The sequence below is a fragment of the Protopterus annectens genome, chromosome 10.part0, assembly GCF_019279795.1.
Source record: "Protopterus annectens isolate FY-2018-M chromosome 10.part0, PAN1.0, whole genome shotgun sequence".
NCBI classification, from domain to species: Eukaryota; Metazoa; Chordata; order Ceratodontiformes; family Protopteridae; genus Protopterus; species Protopterus annectens.
The window spans coordinates 521,493,972-521,516,050 of record NC_056744.1 but is presented as its reverse complement, the minus strand read 5'-3'; positions in this window follow the sequence as shown (position 1 = coordinate 521,516,050).

Genomic DNA, 22,079 nt, shown 5'->3' with positions numbered 1-22,079 from the left:
ATACTTGTTCCACACCTCAAATCTCCATAGATAAAGTGCTAAAGGCCCTATCCAAGGCAACAAATACAGCTTCCATGGGACCTGATAGTATCCCAGGCTGTATTCTGCACCATCACCAGCAAGAACTGGCTTTGCAATTGAGCACCCTATTCAACCACAACTAAAGTACAGGCTTCATTCCAGCAGAGTAGAGAACTGCCATTGTCACACCCTTGCACAAAGCTGGTGCCACTACTGACCCTGGAAACTATCTTCCCATTAGCTTGATGCTTGACAAGTCTGATCTGTAAAGCCATGGAACATATTATTATGGTTTTTATAAACAAGGATGTAGGCAATCACCAAACACTTGACCCCACTCAGTTCAGATTCATCAAGGGCAGATCTTGCCTGTTGAACCTGGTTGATTTCTTTGAGACTTTCACCAAGGCCCTGGATGAGGGAAAATCAGTGCATACAGCTTACCTTGACTTGGCCAAGGCCCTTGACACAATCAAAAAGCTAACACAACTTGGGGTAAATCCCTATCTCATCAGGTGGGTGGCCAACTGTCTCAATGACAGGACCATCAAAGTCAAAATAGGCACCTCCACCTCTGTTAGCTGACCTGTTCCCCCAGGATCTGCCCTGGGACCCCTACTGTTTGGCAGTTACTTCTCAGAGGTCCTGGCAAAGACAAAGGCCTGTGACTGACCAAGTTTGTGGATGACTGTAAGTTGGGTGCTGTCATTGACTTCCCAATGATGTTAACATACTGTAAGAGGGTCTCACGGCAACTAATGACTGGTGTCAAAGTCATAGCCTCAAGCTAAATGCAAAAAAAAGTAGCATCATACCATTCGGCAAAACATGGCTCCTACTGATTACCACATCAAAGTCAACCCCCTAAGCACACAACCTGTGGTGAGAGATCTGGGCACTAAGGTTGATAACAACCTCACATTCAACCATCATGTAGCGGCAGTGGTCAGAAAAGCCTTTCACTTGGTTTATCTCATAAGTAAAGGGATTGCATTGAGAAAAAAGGAGGTTAATACCACTCTATACTACTCCCTCATTAAAACAATAATTGTGTACAACTCTCTAAACATTTGCACCAACTGGAAAGGCCACTAAAATAATTCACAAAGAGAATCCATGGCCTCCAACACCTGTCCTATGTGAACAGGCTCAAATCAATATCACTCTATTCAGTATTGTACAGATTGATCAGGGTTTATCTGTGTCTCACCTATAAGGCAATCTGAGAATCTACCCTACCAGGGATGCTCCATATCCGTAAGTTTAACTCCTCACACATCACCCACTAGAAAGGCCTGAATCTAATATGTGACAGCAACAAAATCTGCTGGAGAGACAGGTATGTGTCCCATAGGCTGAATCATTTCTGGAATAGACTTCCCATATATGTCAAACACAGCACCTCCCTGACCCTCTTCAAATGCATCCTTTGTGACTTTGTTGCTAAAATTCATGCTTTCTGTATACTTCAATGTAAATTTTTATTACATTATTGTATATTTGGCTTATGTTATGCACCTTTCTGCTTATGCCATGGTAAACAAATGTCAAAAATAAATAATGTCCAGCCATTAGGTCACATGGGAACACCCCCACTTTCACCATGCAGTTCTGCAGCCAGTATATGCATGTGTAAGAGTTACAAGTGTGCGGACACCAAGCCTTTGAGGTCGATTAATTCTGTATCTATCCTTTATAATGTTTTTGGTAATATCTGTCTCTGTCATCAGGCATACTGGCATCATCCTCACCAGACTGAAATAGAAAAGTGAAGGAGTAAATTTTATAGAAATAAATGAAATTTCTGTGAACAATGCTTGCAGGATAATGCTGAGAAGGAGGACTGATGTTTAATGGAAGGAAAGTATCATGCAATTTATTTAATGCTGAAGTGAATGGAAATTGTTATATAAAGAAAATGCATATTTGTACTCTATGATGATAAAACATATTATGGCTTATTTTCTATTTTATGGATGTGTGTGGTCTTATATAGAAATAAAAACATGATGGTTTAATAAAGATATTTAAAACAAGGTGAGGAGAATAATAATAATTCAGTGACAATTTGTTGTCTTCCTGGAAACAAGATCTGGGATGTAACAAAGGTGTTCAGATTCCCCTGTCCTGCCAAATAAGATTACATCCTGGAAGTGACTCGTGTGGATGAATAACCTTAGGTTCTCTAACAAGAGGGACATGAAAAAGAATATTATGGGTTTTGCTATGGAAAGACACTGAACTTTAGTGGAATTCTGCCATCACCCTCAGTGATGCATTCAAATTCAAGATAAATTACTTTAATAATTGTCTATGTACTGATGTCATTCTAGGGGGATCCAATAATTACCAGCATGCCTATCTGTTTTGCTAAGGATTGTATGCACATCTGTTACCAGGGCCATTCATATTTAGGCTAAAAACTGTGGGGCTAAAAAAATATGATACTTTATTTCCACCAGGATTGAATAATGAATGCAATTGGAAATATGTGATTAAGTAATTATTTAATTTATTTTGCGTTTGTTGCATTAATTGGTGTGTCTATTTAAGGTGTGAGTTTTTGGAAGTGTAATGTACTCCTTCAAGGTTATTTGTTGTCTGAGGCGCTAAAGATTTAAGTGTTTTTATTTTTCTACTTCTGTGGTTGTGGTTTTGTAATTTTGTGTTGCTATTTGGTGGTGTATCCAAAAACTTTGCTGTTCCCACTATGCTGTTTTTATGTAGAGTCTTTCTATTAGACATTCCAAAGTAGTAAATGCTGTCTCAGTAGCTCGACAGGTAGCACACTCACTTTTTGTGCATTAGGCCTTGAGTTTTATTCCCTTAGCAGATAGACAGATTCATTTTCCATTACTGATGCAACGGAGTAGCACAAAAGGGTGCTGCATTTCTGAGTGTGCCATCATTCAAATAGATGTTAAACCCAAGCCCCAACTTTGTAAGTTGGAGATAGCTCAAGTGAATGAAAAAGATCCCATGACACATATTGAAAATAATAGGGGTCCTTTATTTATATACAAAAATAACTCTTATTTACAAAATATTTACAAGTGTACAAATATATATATATATATATATATATATATATATATATATATATATGTATATGTATATATATATACACACATACACACACACACACACACCTCTCTCTCACTCTTTCTCTCTATATATGCTCAAAACACTGATGTGATATGATCAACAGCTCATATGTTCAACACATAAATCCAAAGCATTATGCCCTTTCCCCACTGCAGCGTGACCCTGGAGTAGGAATAAATAGTTAGGGTGGGTGTGGGGGGCACATCCTCCCACATTGGTGGGTGTGGGGGGCGTAGCCCCCCCCCCACATTATTTACATGAATATAGTCAATTCAGTTAAAAGTATCCATATGTATGTTTAAAATTTATGACATATGTGGGGGGCTTTACCCCAATAATTATTTATTCCTACTCCTGGGTCGCGCTACAGTGGGGAAAGGGCATAATGCTTTAGATTTATATGTTGACCATATGAGCTGTCAATCATATGAGCTTTCTGTGTTTTGGTGTCAGTCAGTCAAATGGTTGTCGATCATATGAGCTTTCAGTCATATGAAGTAGACCCATATATATTATATGTATATAAAAATCTGTTGACACAATCATACTAAATTTTCATCCCTATTAGACCCCTTTCCTTTTTCCATAACCACCTTCTAATTTTACTTAATATTATTGCTAAAATCCATTTACCATTAAACATAATTTTGTTTATTCTTTCATTTCATATAGCCCATATAACATAAAATAATGTTTTATTTATTCTTTTAACATATTCTTTACTTCTATTCTTATAATATCCATATTTAATCATGCCCATGTTTAATTTAGCCTCTTCTCTTTTATCTTTGAAAAAGTTTTCTTTACATAGGTTTCCCCATAACTTTTTTACTCTTTCACATTTCATAAACACATGTCTTATAGTTTCTTCTTCTGTACAATGCAAGCATATTCTATCACTTTTCTTCTTATATAACATATTTCCTTTTACTGGCAATTTTTCTATTACCAGTCTCCACAAAAAAAAATCTTGACATTCTACTTTATGGTTACACTATTTGCTTCTTATTTTTATAGCTTTCATTTTTTTCATCTGTTAGATGTTACCATGGTTTTAATAGTAATGTTTTATCACTACATTCTTATACCATACTTTTCTATCATTTTCTATATCACCAATCTTTATTTTCCATAAAAAAATGTTTTGGTAATATTTTTTCTTCATTTATACGCACGTTTTCTCTTTGTACCATACCACAACATTTATCGTGCTTGTATTTATACAGTTTTACTACTAATCTCTCATCTTTTTCATTTATCCACTTTAACACTTGGGATACATTTAATGAAGCAGTGTATCTCTCTTTCCTCTTTACTTACCATGTGGTACATCAGACAGCTCAGGTCACTAACACAAGGCCCAACCCTCCTTGGAGGGTGCACCACACACACACACATACCTAGTGCCAATTTACAGTGTCCAATCCACCTACTGCATGTCTTTGGAAAGTGGGAGGAAGCTGGAGCACCCGGAGGAAACCCACATGAATGTAGAGAGGACATGGAGACTCTACACAGAAGGGAATCTCTTGTTGTGAGGTGACAATGCTAACTGCTACACCACTGTGCCACCCTTAAAGCAGTGTATACCACTGGGTTAATTAATGCTAAACCACCTCCTACTTTATTTACATACAGAACTCCTCTTTTTACTGGGTTTAATCTAAAACCCCATTTAATAGAAACCAATTATCTGCAATAATTCCTTTTCAAATACCATTGGCAGCATAAATACACTTGCTAAGTATGCTATATTTCCCCATCAGTATTGAATTTTTCTGAATGATGATTTTTATGTTCTCCAGAAAAGACAGGTTTGTTTTCTTATATTGTCTTTTTCCCCATTGAATTCTACTTACATCTTTAATCCCTAATTTTATACCTAACAAAGAAATTTCATTCATTGTAAAATATATATCCTTGATCTTTACTACATCACAAACATTTAATTTTCTCTTTATTTAAAATCATCCTTATCTTCTACAGACACTCATTTGTGCAAATTACTTACTTTTATCCAAATTTTTTTTGCAGTTATTATAATGACATCTGCACATATTAATAGATCTAGAATTCTTAAAAATGCAGGTGTTCTATATCCTGCCTCCTTAATTTTGTGATTTATTTCACATACTATCACATTCATAACTAATGCAAAAAGTATGCACTCATTGGACATCACTGTCTTATACCACTCTTCATATGTACCTCTTAGCTTAATCAGCCATTTACATTAAATTCTGACATACTTAATTTCCTAACTTTTTCACTTGTATTATATTCTTTCATTATTACCCATAAGATTTCATGTCAAATTGTGTCAAATGCCTTAAGGTTTCCTGTCATGATTTTCACTTCTTTTCTGTTCATATCATCCACAATTTCTCTAACAATCATTAATAATTCTTGAGAAACATCCCCCTTTATAATATATATGCTACCTTCCATAATATTTTCTGTTTTAGTTTTAAATCTCATTTGTATTATTTTCATAAAGATCTTATAATCATTATTATTCAGTACTACCAGTCTCCAGTTTTTTAATAGTCTTCTATCTTCCTTATTCCATATTAATTTAAATATTCACTACATAATTCTTTATACATAAAACCTTCATTTAACAATTCATTGAAAATCTTTAAAAAATATGTATTTTTTTGCCAATCTCTTAAATTTTTATACATTGCATACTCTATTCAACCTGTGCCTGCAGACAAATATATATTTACTTCTCTCTAATACTTTATCTTGCTTATTTAAATAATCTCCTTTTCCAACTCTTTATTCTCTATTTTTGTTAACTTTTTACTTTCAATGTTTTTTCACTACTTTCTTTTTTCTATTCGTAATCTTTTCTTGAGTTATTTCTAACTCTCATTTGCAATCTTTTTTATTTCTATCATTGTAATACCACCTTCCTTTACTAATCTGCTTAAGTAACTCAATACTTCTTCTCTTTTTCCTTTTAAAAATATCTTTGCATATTTAACAATTCTTGGATTTTTTTCTTGATTTATTTCATATAATTATTTTTCTTTGTCAAAAAACTATCTATTACAATGTTCTAAATCTTCCAGTGCCTCATAATATGTTCTTTGATATTTTTTTTTCGGAAAAAACATTTTTTGTATTTTTTTCTTAATTGCATCCACCATTCAGACCAGTTTTTATAAAATGTTCTCATAGTAGTATGATCTTTCCATAACTATATTACTAATCTCTTTCCTTCTTCATTCCATGCTTTCTCATTTATACTTTTCATTCCTTTACATATTTTTATATACTCGTTTTCCTTTATCACTATCCATATTGTAAACTGATGTTTCAAATAACTCTACTTCTCCTATAACAAAATCTTCTGATACTATTAAATAATATATTTCAGCTCTATACATACCTCTTTTATAAGGCCATGATTTTTTGTCCTAAAGTTTTAACTTATCACATCTTATAATGTCTAACATTTTTCTTATATAATTTACTTTCTTTTTATGTTTGCGTCTTAAATCACAATTAAAATTGCCTCTTAATATAATTTTCATATTTATAACTACATAGTCAAATGTCTGGATGAAATAATCTTTCCTTTTCTTTACAATTAATATAAGCATGTAATGTTATAATTCTAGATCCTTGTTCTTTATATTTTAAATCTACAATGGTTAATCTTCCCATTTTTACTAAAGTTGCATCTAATATCTTTACTGTAGTTCTACAGAATACAGCTATTGTAGAACATCTATCATTTCCCAAATTCCAGATTATCTTTCCTCCTCATAGTTTCTCTGTTTAAACTTTCATTTGTTAAAAAATAGTGTCCTCTACTATAATTGCATCTACATCACATGCACCGCACCACTCAAAAATTCCTATTCTTAATAAATTCTTAATAATATTCACATTTACAGAAAGCACTCTAAAATTTTCATTTTCACATTTGGTTTTGTATGTTCATAGCTAATTACTAGGTTACCTTTCTTAATCAGCCATTCTAAGCCTAACCAATTTCTGTCCAGTGGTAAGACTCAAACACTGTAGCTTTTGTCTGTGAGTCAAACACCTTAACTATTATACCAAATAACAATCTTTAGCTGTATATATTTATTTTATGTATTTTATTGCATTTGTTTACCTGGAAAGTCCACTCGACCTAAAAGAGCCCATTTTGACTGGAGGCCCAGGGAGAAAAGCTCCAACAAGAACATAGATACAGAAAAAAATTAAACATTAATTGGTACAGAAGTAGAAACAGTGTTACACATCGTGATTACAGCAGAATATACAGAAAATATATATAAAAGCAGGAATCTAGTTGGTTTGATTACATTAATATATACAGAAAATACACATTAAAGCAGGAATTTAGTTGGTTGCCAAATTAATTCAATCAGAGAGGTATAAACAGAGATATATTAATCAGTATTATTGTACCAATATCAGAAAGTGATGAAAAAATATGGAGAAAGTATCATCAGTCACTAGTAGCAAAAAGCATAGGAGTTTAGTTATCATATAAGAAGAAAAATGTTAGGTTACCTCATCCATTTCCTTTCTATTTTTTTTTTTTTGTACTTATCCCTTTAAATTTTCTTTTACCCTTTTACTACCTCCAATTTATGTCTTCTTCATCACTTATTTCAGACCCTATGTCCTCTTTATTATTTTTTCTCAACTATTTTTTTCTTCTATTTCTACTACTACTAAAATCTCTTCCCTTTTTTCTCTTTCTTTTACCTTTTTACTTACTCCTATTTTCATTTTAGCAACCCATCCATAAATGTTTAATTTTGTTACATTTATAACATTTCAATTCATTTTTTTTGCATCATGTCCCATTTCCCTACAAATATAACATTTTCTATTGTCACAGTTACCTGTCAAATGTACTTCTTTTCCACAAAAACATGTGCTGGGTTGTCCCCAGTATTTTACAACACTCCTATTCCTCTACATATTTATCATGCTTGATATATGTATAATTTTTTATCTTTCTATTTTTAACATAATATTACAGTCCCAGCCACCAGTTCATAAACCACTTTGTCATAAACTGCTTTGCATAAGGCTTTCAAATGTCCTTTCAATGTCTCTCTTTCTACATCTGTTCAAAATTGTACATTAATATGATTTTTTTGTTTCCCTATTAAATGATTTTATCACATAAAGATTCCATGTGTTATAATCTTTTTCATATTCTTCAATTTCCACTAAAAGAATAGTCTCAACTATAATTCTACAAGTTGTCCTTTGTTAACAAGAATAAATTATATTACCTCATGAGCTTTTACACCCAAAGGAGCTTTAAATTGTCCCAAACTTTATACCTGTCAATTTCTTTATCTTCTTTACTTTGAATCCTTACCACTTACTTCTGTTTATCATTTTCTTCTGCCTTCATTTTTGCTACTCCACTTTTGTCTTCTTTTACTTTCTTTGCATATGTTTGTTTTTTCCATTTCACCAATATTCTTCAGGATTGTCTCTGCATCCTCCTTTTGTATCTTCTCCATAATGTCCCCCCAGGAAACATCTCCTCCATTTTCTGGCCCACTTTGCACCACCATTTCTTTAAATAGATTATCCGGCAGCCATCCCAAGTGGAGGTTTATAATTATACATCCTTCATTTTCTGACTCATCTCCATCAAACAGATTTCTTTAAAAAAATTCCTCAAAATCTTTCACACATTATCCAGTCTCAATATCTGCTTTCTCTTTCATTTCTTTCACCACTCCATCATCTCCTTCACTCTCCATCGTCCTTTTTCTCACAGCCGCCTCTGTGCCTGGAACAGAAACAGTACTTATCCAAAATGTTTCCTACTTACAACAGTGAAATGTCGGGAAGTTCCATGATGTCCCAGACAAATTTCCCTTAGTTAATCTGAATACCATCTCATGTCTCCCCTGAAAATAAACCATTTTTGTAGTGGAACTCATCCACTCAACAAAGTTAAATTAAAATTAAGGCCTTTGTATTCAGTGCTAGAGATCTTATAAAAAATATCTGAAATTTACAACCTTCCTGTAGCATTTATAAATATATGGAGTTATTGAGATGTGGCTGCAGTGTAAAGTACCTCTCATTCTGGGTTTAGCACCTATAATGCCTGCAAACCTAGTGATAATTGTGGGGGAGTATAAGTATTTGTTAGTGATTCCATAACTTTTTGACATTTTCCAATATAGCCTTAAACAAAACTAATTATCATTTCTTGTTATAGGCCACCCTTCATATCCCATGCTGATAACGATATTGAGGCTTTAGCTGAAAACCCATTTATAAGAACACTTTTGTGCTGCTTGATATCAGTTATCCATCAATAAACTGGCTAACCAATAATATCAATGGCAAGCATGCTCAGTGCTCCCATATCTTTTTAAAAGTTAACTCCCTAAAAAATAATCAACATTCCATGTGGATGAGCTTGTGGGTGTTAGTGAGTTTAAGTAAGGTTAGATAATTGGGAAGTTCGTGCCACTGTAGATTATGGAGAGAGTGGCAGTGATGGGAGGAGTTTTTTGAGTTGGTAACAAATTTGCTTATTTTATTATAGCATGATTTGAGTTTCTGTTGTAGACTGAGTTGGAGATTGTTTAGCAAGGAGATGCCATACATAAGAGAGAGGAGCAGGTAGGAGGAAGTGATGTTATTTATGGCGGATGGGGAGAGGTAGTGGTTGTGTCTGTATAGAAGTCCTAGTTGTTGGTGTTTTTTTAATGGTGGATTGAATATGGGTGTCAAACTTTAGATGTCGTCAATAATGACACCAAGGAGTTTGATATTTGAAACAATTTTGATTGTGATATTGTTCCTGAGCATTGAGAAAGAGTTTATGTCTATTAGGGAGTTTCTAGAGGGGGAAAGATAATCAGTTTAGTTTTATTAGCGTTAAGGGCAAGCTGGTTATTTTTCATCCAGGATTCAGTTTTAGAGAAGGCTGATTGAGTTTTTAGAAGAAGGTTGGAGGGGATGAAGGCAGAGCAAATGATTGTTGAGTCATCTGCATATTGGATTTTGGATGAGTTAGGGATGGCGTGGTGAACATTGTTAATAAATATATTGAAGAGTAGTCATTCTAGAACTGAATCTTATGGGACCCCGGTGGACGTGTGAAGAAAGTGGGAGGTTGAGAATTTCCATTGGACTGCTTGTTGGCATTCTAAGAATTAGCTTGAGAACCAGGCTAAGGTGGAGGTAGAGCGGTTGACAGAAGAGAGTTGAGTTAAGCCTAGGGGGTGGAAGATGGTGTCAAAAGCTTTGGAAAGGTCAAGAAACAGGGAAGATACAAGTTTACCAGAGTTGCAAGCTTGATTTATGGTTTCAAGAAAGGATAGGAGGGCAGTCATGGTACTGTGGCCAGTGCGGACACCATGTTGAGTAGGGTTAACAAGGTTGTTTTGAGTAAGATGCGACATGATTTCAGTATGGATACATTTCTTGAGGAATTTTGATATGGCTGAAAGGATAGCTAAAGGTCTGAAATTGGATGTGTCTGTGTTTTTGCCTCCTTTGTGTTGTGGAATGATGTATGCATGGTGCCTGATGGATGACACATGCTTCTTGGATGGATCTGTTGATTAAGATGGAATTGGGAAGGGCTATACTGTCAGCAGCTAATTTTATGAAGATTGTTGGGAGATTGTCAGGTGTATTCCTTCTGGGTTTTAGTTGTAGTAGTTTCTTTATACTACTTGTGGGGATAGGTTCAAGTTGAAAGGGGGTAAGTGGTGGGTGGGGTTGGGGGGCTGGAGTAGTTTATGTTGGGGGTGGGGAAAAGAGGAGGACAGTTTGGCTGTGCAATCTATGAAGGAGTAGTTAAATTGGTTGGCAGTGTCCAGATCAGTAAGGTTTAGGTTTGGACAGGGATTTTCTTTATTACCAGGGTGAAGGAAGATGTAGATTGTGGTCCAGGACTTTCTTGGGTTGTCTGAGCGGGGGGTTGAATTTGAAGTAATATAGTTTATCTCTGGTTATAAGTTTTTTTTTTATAAAGTTACAAAGTTGTCTGAATACTAGTAGGTAGTTGGGTAGTTTTTTTTTATATAGTTTCCAGGTTTTATCTCTTTGTAGTATGGTAAGTTTGGTTTCTTTGGACAGCCAGGGGGAGGCATTAGCTTTGATTCATTTAGTTCTTATAGGGGCATGGTTGTTGAGAGTGTTTCTGGATGTATCATTGAAGTAGGAAGTAGCACTCTCGAGGGGAAGGGTTTTTAGGGGGGACCAATCAATAAGTTTTAGACATTCAGTGAAAGTCTGAGGGTTAAAATGGGAGAGATTGCGTGTGTGTATGTAATGGTGTTGCTGGAGAGGGCAGGGGTGATGGTCAGCAAAAGCTGGAAGGTGGTTGTCGTTGAGGGGGTCTGGAAGGAATCCTGAGTTTGAGATATGGCTGGGATGTGATATAAGGATCCAGTCAATGATAGTGCTAGAGGACCCATCTTTGTTTCGTCTAGTAGGGGAGTTTATAAGCTGGCTAAAATTGAAGAGATTGACTGAGATGGAGCCAGTGAATTTATTGAGGACCAATTTATGTTAGTGTCACCTAGGATGTAGGTTTCATTTTTATGTTGGAGGAAAACCAGGAATGGATATCTTCTAGAACTGGGATGTTGTTACCAGGGGGTATATATAGGGAAGCTATGCATATGGATTTGTGGTTGTTTAGTTTTAGTAGAGCAGTAGCAATCTCAACGTTGCTAAAGTTAGGGATAGGATTGGTGTAAGGAGTTATGGTACTGGAGGAAGAGAAAACTATAGCTCCACCTCCACTGTGTTTATTAAGTCTATCATTACTAATGATTTGGTAGCCAGGTGGGAAGATTTTGTTGTCTTTTATGGAAGATTTAACCCAGGTCTCTGAGATGGCTGTTATGATGAAGACAGGCATGGATGTTAGGGATTTTATTTCTTGGGCTTTGGGTATTGAAAGTGGCAAGACAAATAGATTTAGGTGTGTGAGCATGAGTGTGGGGGAGTTGTGGGCCCTGGGTTAGGATGAATGTCACCACATAGTGATAGAGTAATCTGAAGGAGGATATATGTGATGTGGTTTAGTGTGATTGAGTATGAGTGTAGGAATGGGAAAGATTTGGTGGAGTGAGGGGTTGGGGTGTGTCGTGAGTATGTGGGATTGGCAGTTTTGCATGATTGAATAGTAGGGTTGGGTTGAGTGGGTAGAGTTAGTGAGTTATGGAGTTGAAAGGTGGTAAGTAAGCATGTTGTATCATAGATGTGGAGTGTGTAGGGGATGCATGGTTGGGGTGCAGAAGCTGAGTGAGGTAAGTGAGATAGGTAAGTGAGGTAAGAATGATTATTACAAGTAAGGGACAGTATGAGGGAGTGGACATATTGTTGATGGTGGGTGGGGTGTGAGAAAGGAAGGTATGTGTAGTGGGGTTGGTAATGCTTAGTTGATAGATTGAAGAGATGGGTGGGGTTATGTTTGAAATAAATATGCAGGTAATGGGGGCATGTGGAAATTGGGGGCAGGATAGGGGAGTGGAGTGTGCCCACAGGGTAAACAGAGCAGGTTAGAGCCCAGCAGAGGTGAGTGGAACTCAGTCAGTGAATGCTGATATTGACTGGGGGTGGTGGCTTGGTCAGAGGTATGAGGGGACAGTTTCAGTAGGAGTTGTTGCCTTTGCTTACTTTAAATAGGCTTTTCAGTCACCAATTGAAAATGTTAAGGTAGTTTCTAAAAGCCTTAAACTATGGGCTACATTATAAGTGACTGTGTGGTCTGTTGCAGCCTTTGTGCTGCTGTGAAAAATGTTGCTGGCTACAGCAGTTGACTTAGGCAATGGTGCTATCTGGTTCCGTTGGACGAATGTGCACCAGGGTTCTGTAGGGCATAAGCCGGTTGGGAAGGGTGAGTGGAAAGAAAGGAGTAGTGGTTGTTTTCTGACACCTTTTGGTGAGAAACTGGTGGTACAGTTAGGGAGCAGTGAAGGATAGGGGCCATGCGAGTGTGCACACTATCGGAAAATGCTGTAACAGATGATAGCTTGAACAGTGTTTGTACAGGTAAGATATAGATCATGGAATCAGTAGCTTACATGCGTTCTTGGTGATTTAATAACAGAGCAGTTAGGTATTCAGTAGTTTCTTGGGTCCTGGTTGCAGGGAGGTGGTGTAGGGCGTTTTTCCTGGTTGAATGGGCTTGCAAGTTGGTTTGAATGAGCTGGAGTGAAAGGAGAAAAGACAAATGTTAGCAATAAGGGAGTGCAAAGCTGTAGGTAGATAGCTAAAGGGAATGAGTGGAAGAGAGGATGGATGTGTGGGGGTGGGAATGGAAGAGTGGATGGATGTGTGGGGGTGGGAATGGAAGTGATGAAAGTGGCGGGAGTGTACAGGGAAGGGGCGTAGTTAGATGGGAAGGGGCGTAGTTATATGGGAAGGGGCGTAGTTGGATGAGAGTGTATCTGCTGGTATGGATGCCTGTTCTCACCAAATATATTGATAAACTTAAAAACAAACTAATTTGATATAATACCCACATCTATAAACTATATAATGAGAGGAGGAAATTAATTAATCCATATAATATGTTACATTCTAAATTGAACAACACTCAGCAAAGCTAGCAACGAGCTTAAGAGTGACATTAAAAAGTTCAAGGCTGACTATGAACTTAAAATAATCACCTTAACTAAATTAAAGTATAATCCATTCTTTATATGTCAGAAACATTGAAAATATCATCCAATAATGCTGTCAACTTCCTCACAACACTATCCACTCAGATCCAAAGGAAGTAGCTTATAACTTAAATGACTAATTCAGTAGAAAATTTATACTACTTTCATTTGTAAATGTCCTCTGCTTCTTCAATCCCAACCCCTAAAACAAAATCCCAAGAAGGGAAGACATCCCTGATCAGTATCAGCAAGAAACTACGATCCCTCATAAAATCATCCAAGGCGCGTTTCGAAAGAAAAATTGCCAAGGACTCCAAAGATAACCACAAGGCATTTTTCAGCTATGTCAAGAATCTAAGTGGCAATGCTCAGATATGCTCGGAGTCAGTGCAGAATGGTACAAAATACACTGAACCAACTGATATTGCCAACATCCTGGCAGACAGGTTCAGCAAAAACTTCAACCCCCTCTCATCCCCAAAAGGGCCCATAACCATACCAGAAGAACGTAGAGCTCCTAAAATCACAGACACTCAGGTTAAAACAGCCCTCTCCAAAGCCAAAAACACAGCATCAGTGGATCCGGACGGTGTCCCAGGCTATGTCCTGCATGAGCTCAAAGACGAACTAACCCCTCACCTAAACACACTGTTCAAACTCAGCCTCTCCACAGGTTACGTACCCATAGAGTGGCACACAGCAACGGTTATTCCGCTCCACAAAGGTGGAGCCACAACAGACCATGGGAACTATCGCCCTATAAGCCTGACTAGCTTGGTCTGCAAGGCTATGGAGCGCATCATAATGGAACTCATTAACAGAGACATTGGGAACCTCCAAACACTGGACCCTACCCAGTTCAGCTTTGTTAAGGGCAGATCATGCCTTCTAAACCTGGTGGACTTCTTTGAGACAGTTACCAAGGCTATAGATGAGGGAAAGGTGGTACACACAGCCTACCTAGACCTCACAGAGGCCTTTGACACCATTCCACATTCTGGTATTATAGACAAGCTCACCAGCCTGAACATAAACCCCTACGCCACAAGATGGGTTGACAACTGGCTCACGGACAGAATCCACATGGTAAGAGTTGAGGGAGCTAAGTCTTACTCTAAACCTGTTACAAGTGGCATTCCCCAGGGCTCAGTCCTAGGACCCCTCCTGTTCAGCATATACTTCTCAGAGGTACAGGCAAGCTCAGTAGGACTATGGCTGACCAAGTTCACAGACGACTGCAAACTAGGGGCTATAATTGACTCTCGGGCTGACACAGACATCCTCCAAAAGGGTCTCACTGAAACAGACACCTGTTGTCAAAATCATGGCCTCAAGCTAAATGCCAAAAAGTGCATAGTCATCCCCTTTGGAAAAACCAAAGTACCCACAAACTACCACATAGGTGGTAGTCCCCTAAATACAGAAGACAATAAGGGATCTGGGGACCCAAATAGATAGTAAACTCTCCTTTGATAATCACATTGCCAAAATGGTTAGAATATTCTATGTAGCACACCTTATCACAAAAGGGTTCGCATCCAGATCAAAAGAGGTCATTGTGCCCCTCTACTCATTGCTCATAAGACCCATCATAGAGTACAACGCCCCATTTGGGATGCATCTTACAAGACACCTGCAACAGCTGAAAAGACCACAGAAGTACCTCACCAACAGGATCACTGGCCTCAAACAGATGCCCTATGCAGCTCGACTGAAAAACTCCAGCTGTACTTGGTTGCATACCACCTACTCAGAGGTGATCTCTGCCTGACATACAAGGCCATGTCCAACCCAGAACTGATCGACATGCTCCACCTAAAGAAAAGCTTATCCCCTCGAGCCACAAGCTCTAGGGATCTAAACCTCACCACAACAATAAATAGGATGTGCTGGAGGGATAGATTCCTGTCACAGAGACTTCCCATGCTTTGGAACAAGATTCCAATCTACATTAGGCAGAGCTCCTCATGAACACTCTTCAAGAGAAATCTTGACGAGTGGATGGAAAAAGAAAGTTTACCCTTGGGATCACTTCATTGGCTCTGCTGGACAGAGGCAAAGGGAACTAATCTAAGGGGGCAGCGAAAGCCAACACATTCAGGCTAGGCTTATAAATGCCTTCAGGCAGATAACCTAGTACCTACCTATGAACAATGGAATGAGTCATTTCAGTTTCATCAATTCCCCATGAGTACCACATCCATGGAACCCAGAAAATACTATTTTTCCTGATTATTAATGTCAAATGGGGAGAAAGGAAATTCACCCCAGGGATCACATCAGTTTCCCTGCTAGACAGGGGTCCAGGGAAGTAAATAGTGTGGGAAGAAATAGCCAGGGAATTGTTATGGCTAGGCTTGTATAGGCCATAGGGCTGATAGCCTAGTACCAATCTATGAACCTTATCTGATCTGTACTATAACTACCATCTTTAGCCCAAGCCTCTCCGCAGGTTACATTCTGGATACTTATAAAGCAGTCATGATACTGCCTTTTCATAAGTGTTGTCCTACCACTGCCTCTGGAAACTACCGTCTCAGTAGCCTTGTATGTATAGCTATGGAATGTGTTGTTTCTGAGTTCATAGACTGAGACATTTTAAACTTCTCAGCCTGGACTCAGAACTATTCAGTTTTGTCAAAGGTGTCATTGTTCCTTAACTTTATTAACTCCTTTGAAGAATGTCACTGAAGTGGTGGAGTGTCATTATGCAATAAAAGCAGCATATTTTGGTACTATTACTAGTCATGTAATCCCACATGTATTCATGTAGCAGCATATTTTGGTACTATTACTAGTCATGTAATCCCACATGTAGTCATGTAATGTAGCCCCCCCGCCAAAAATGAATAAACCATAACCATGCATGCTGGCTCTCAAAATCCACCAAAGTAATGTCCACAAGGGATAAAATCTGGAAATCATGGCAGAAAAACAAAGACCCCTCAACTCTACTACATTACAAGCAACTCCGTAACCAGGCAAAACGTCAACCACTGATAAAAAAGACCATTACTTCCACCTACAAAGCCAACATAAAAATAATCCCCAAAAATTCTGATCCTCCATCAGCCAACTATTACACCCAGGCTCTCAAAGCAGTCCATCCCCTGACTCACAAAAAAACTCCCACTGAACTTGCTACTCTCTTCAATTCCTACTTCATTGACACCATAGCTAACCTAACTGCCACCTTTCCTACAGTTAACACCACCACCACCAAGACAGCTGATGACCGAATCATCCCAGAAAACAAGTCTACCCTTAACCCTAACCTAAAATTCTCCCCCATACCTACCAGCACAATAAAAAAAACTTTTACTTAAGCTAAAACCCTGTACTCTGGCCCCTGACAATCTACCCCCACACTTCCTGCAGCTAGCAGCAAACTCTATAGCTTATCCCATCAGCATACTCATTAACAGATCAATTAAAGAATCCCTTGTCCCAGACATCTGGAAAAAAACATTCATTCTTCCCTTACACATAGGTGGTACCAAGACAGACACCACATACTTTCGACCCATAGCAATTCTCTCACCCCTCTCTAAAATACTGGAAAAATGCATCCATGCCCAACTCCTCAACCACCTGCATGAAAATCAAATTTTATCACCCACTCAGCATGGTTTCAGACAAGGACACAGCACCATTACCGCTCTCCTATCCTTCCTTGATACAGTTAACCGGGCACGGGATTCTGGTAAAATAATTGCTTCACTTTTCCTTGACCTCCAAAGCTTTTGATACCATTTCCCACACTATTCTACTCTCTAAACTATCCACCCTCCACATTTCTCCCCCTACCCTACAATGGTACAACAGCTATCTCTCCAATAGGCAGCAATCCACCAAATGGCAACAGTCTTACTCTCCCTTCCTCAATACTTCCACAGGGGTACCCCAAGGCTCCATACTAGGTCCTCTCTTATTTAGCATCTTTATTAACAACTTTCACACCACTCTCCCACAATGCTCAGTAATCCAGTATGCTGATGACTCTACAATAATATGCACTGTAAATTCCAGCTCTGAACTCCAGCAAATTACCCAGAATGCCCTCACATCTACTGAATCTTGGATGGTTAACAATCATCTTGCCCTAAATCCAAAAAAAACTAAACTAGTAATTTTTACTCCTAGGAAAACCACTCCATTTGATAAAAAACTCTTCACTATACAAGCCCAAGACAATACCACTATAGAAGTTATCGCACACACTAAATTACTAGGAATTATTATAGATGAAAACCTTAACTTTGACCTACACATAATAACATCAAAAAAACACACCAAAAGCTTGGTATGCTCTACAGGCACCAACACTTTCTTAGCCTCTCTACTAGAAAAACCCTCGCAACTACCTTTTCATTACTCTCTCTCCTTTATGGTGCCCCTCTCCTCACTAATATCCGAAATTCTAGAAAATCCAAACTTGCTATGTGTTACAACAGAATAGCAAAATTTGCCAACAAGGCCACATTCTCATCCCACCACTGTAAGTCACTGAAACAATTAGGGTGGCTGGAACTCCCCTACCATCTCTCATTCACCCAACTAAGTACTGTGCACAAAATAATCTACAGACTCACAGACTGTCCTGCTCTCTCAACTCTACTTGCCAAATACCATTCCAGCAGGCATCTAAGATCTGAAAATCATCTACCTCTAAAAGTAGAGAAGCCCACCTTACCTGCTGGTCAACTCCTCTATGCCTTCACTGTCGCCAAACTATGGAACTCACTTCCGCCTTCTATAAGAAACACAGGCAGCACCACCACCCTCAAACAAATGCTGAAAAATCATCTCAACTCTTCCTGGCTATGTTCATGCTCTATAACCTTACCTTTTCACTCTCCTTATATGATTACTAAACTCCTATGTCTTTTGCTAGTAGTGACTGATGATATTTTCTCCATATTTATTTTTATCTTCACTTGTTGATTCTGGTACAATAATACTGATCTCTGTTTATACCACTCTGATTGAATTCATTGATTTCTGCTTTAATGTATATTTTCTGTATATATTACTGTAATCAAACAAACTAGATTCCTGCTTTTATGTATATATTCTGTATATGTTACTATATTTACTATCTGTAACACTGTTTCTGCTTCTGTACTAATTAATGTTTATATTTTTTCTGTATCTCGTTGGAGCTTTTCTCCCTGGACCACCACTGAAAATGGGCTCTTTTAGGCCCAGTGGACTTATCCCGGTAAACAAATGCAATAAATAAATAAATGTACACACATTAAATGTGAATATAAATCCATATGTTATATGGTGGATAACGAACAGGTTGTCTGAGAGAAGTCAAGCAGTAAGAGTTGATGATATCAGCACTATGAAGAAGGCTAGACATGTTTTGAGACACCATTGCTGGAATTTCAATTATGACAGTGGTATTATTAGCACATCTTAATAGACAGATACAAGGTAATCTGATTTCAGATCACAATGAGACTTACCCAACATGCCCCCTTGGTTCAGTAGTTTCCACCTGCCCTAAGAAGAAATACAGAGGAGACATCAAGTTGTGGACATTAACCTGGAAAGTGCCAAGGGTACTACTCTGTTTGCAAATTTATTCTAGTGATGCGGTATGGGTTGAGATATGATGGGACATGAATCTATCACGCCAACCTGTGTTAAGAATATAAATACAGATATATAAATATATAACTTGTAGAGAGATACACACATACATGTATATGCAGTCATGAACACAAACTCTCAATACTATTTATTAATAAAACAAAGTCAAAGAGCATCTCTAACAGAGGCAGCATATATACATTTATGCATGCATGCATAAGTAGATATTGAAATCTGATGCATTATTTGCTCAGAGATTTTATCTCACACAGCTTTGCTAAGCCTGTTCTTAAATGGTAAGTTAGATTCACTGTCCATTGCCAAAGCAGTTTTCCTCTTTCTTAAATTAAGCATTATTTCTGAGAACCACTCCAGCCATTGGAAGAATTACCAACACAGACGACTAACCTTCTGTCTGCGCCATTCAAAGCACATATTTTACTTATAAAGTAAAATCCAAACTCCCAAAGAAATGGTTGCCTTTTTCTTCCTTATACAATTTAATTCAATCATATTTCTTATAATCAAGAGTGAATTATGTGGAAGATTAGAGGAAAGGGCAGAAAATGCTGTAAGCAAGGTGAATACACTGAATGCATGCATATAATGCTTACAGTATCGAGTAATTTGCCCTGAAAAGTTTAGTTTTGTAATTGTAAATGGATAGGAAATATTTTCTTTAACTGAAAAGATATTGGGGCAATGTACATATAAGCACTAAATCCAAAACTGCAGTGAAGCGCTAGAAACAGTGTTGCTAGGTTCCTTCATTGGCTCATTCATATCAGCACACCTTGGTTACAATGTTACAATATCCAATCTTATTCCCATTTAAATTATGATTTACATTACATGCAGAATGAGTTTATTACAACTAATTTTGCATCCTGGCAGACAAAGGAGGGTATTTACATCAAAAATACCCTTCAGCGAAGTCTAAATATTGCGATTGTAGTACAGTGAAAATTGGAAAATTTGCCCTTTCCTTACTGTAGTGCAATCTTGGAGTTGGTATATATAATTAGTGGGGGGGGAGGCATAGCCCCCACAAGACTGAATTCACTGAATGGTATTTTCAATGTAAATACCATTCAGTGAATTCAACTTTCGATTATTTAATATAGACCTGATGAAGTAACCATAAATGGAAGGGACAATGATGACGCAACTGAAGATCAACTAATAGTTAATTTGACATCTACAATTCTTTCAAAGGATGAGATTGATGTGTTAAAATAAAGGTTTGGGTTTCATCCCATCATTTTTATGTTACTCAGTATTCTGTTGTCACAGATGTCAAAAAGTTTTGTCAAAATCTTAACCTGAGGTTTTATTATAATCAAAGGCAGGAAATTGATAAAGTTGTGGATATCTCCTTCAAGTTAAAGAGGTCTACATTTCAGCCCCCTATCATCAGGCAGTAAGGATGTTGAAATAGCTGGTGATTTGAGAACTACATGTAAGTCAACAATTTTTAGAAATTATAGGCATAATTTAAATTTGTAACAAAAAAAATGCTTTGAATAGTTTAAAAATAATGAAAATATTATTGTAGTTAAAGTTAATAAGGGAGGTGCCATAGTCCTTTGGGACTCTGTAGACTATGATAAAGAAGTAAAAAGACAACTCAGTGATGCTATTTCATATAGTACATTTCCATTTAATCCAGGTTCTGTGTTTAAATCTTATCTTGATTAATTTTTGATGGAAGCTAAAATGATGGTATTATTACTGATGCTTTAGTACAACAGTTGACCGTAGATGATCCCATATGTTCTTCATTTTATAATTTACCAAAAATTCATAAATCATGGACTAACCCTCCATCAAGAACTATTGTTGCAGGAAAGGGATCCCTAACTGAGTCATTGTCAGTATATTTGGAAATTCAGCTAATATCTCTATTACAGTTTGTAAGAGTTTGCGTTAGAGATACTAAGGAATTTCTAGAGCATATGGATGAAGTTCAGGTACCACCAAACTCATATTTAAGTGCATTGGCTGTACAATCTCTATATACTAGCATTCCACATGAAGCTGGGTTAGCTGCTGCTAAATATTGGCTTGGGTTTTCTGGAATGTATACGGAAAAACAAATTTAATTTTTGCTGAAACTATTACGGCTAGTGTTATAACATAATGTTTTTTTATTACAAGACTGATTAGTACCTGCATATCAAAGGTACTGCTATGGGGACTACCTTTGCTCCTATATACATGGATCTTTTTATGGGTAATTTGGAGATTAGTTTGATCTATGATGATGACAATTGATGTATAAAACATCTAAATATGTAGTGTCACTATCATGATGACTGTGTGTGGGGTCTGGTCCTGCTGATCTTTGGAATAACTTTGTAAGGTATTTAAAAACTAATAGTTTTGGTATAAGATTTATGGGTAAAATTCAATTGTTTAATATTGACTTTCTTGATGTTAATATCTCTAAACATCTCTAAACCGATTGATGGTACTATGGCAACAAGTTTGTATCGTAAGCCATTTACCAAAAACTCTATACTTGAAGCTACTAGTTTTCATCCTAGCCATGTGATTCACAATATACCAAAAGCACAGTTTTTGAGATTAAGATGCCATGTAGTCAGAATGAGGTATTTGAGGAAGAAGCTGCCTTTCATCTATGCTCAAGAAACTTTTTTCTGTAAGCTTCAGGTGTTGACTTAAAGCATTCAAGTAAACATTGTTTTACTT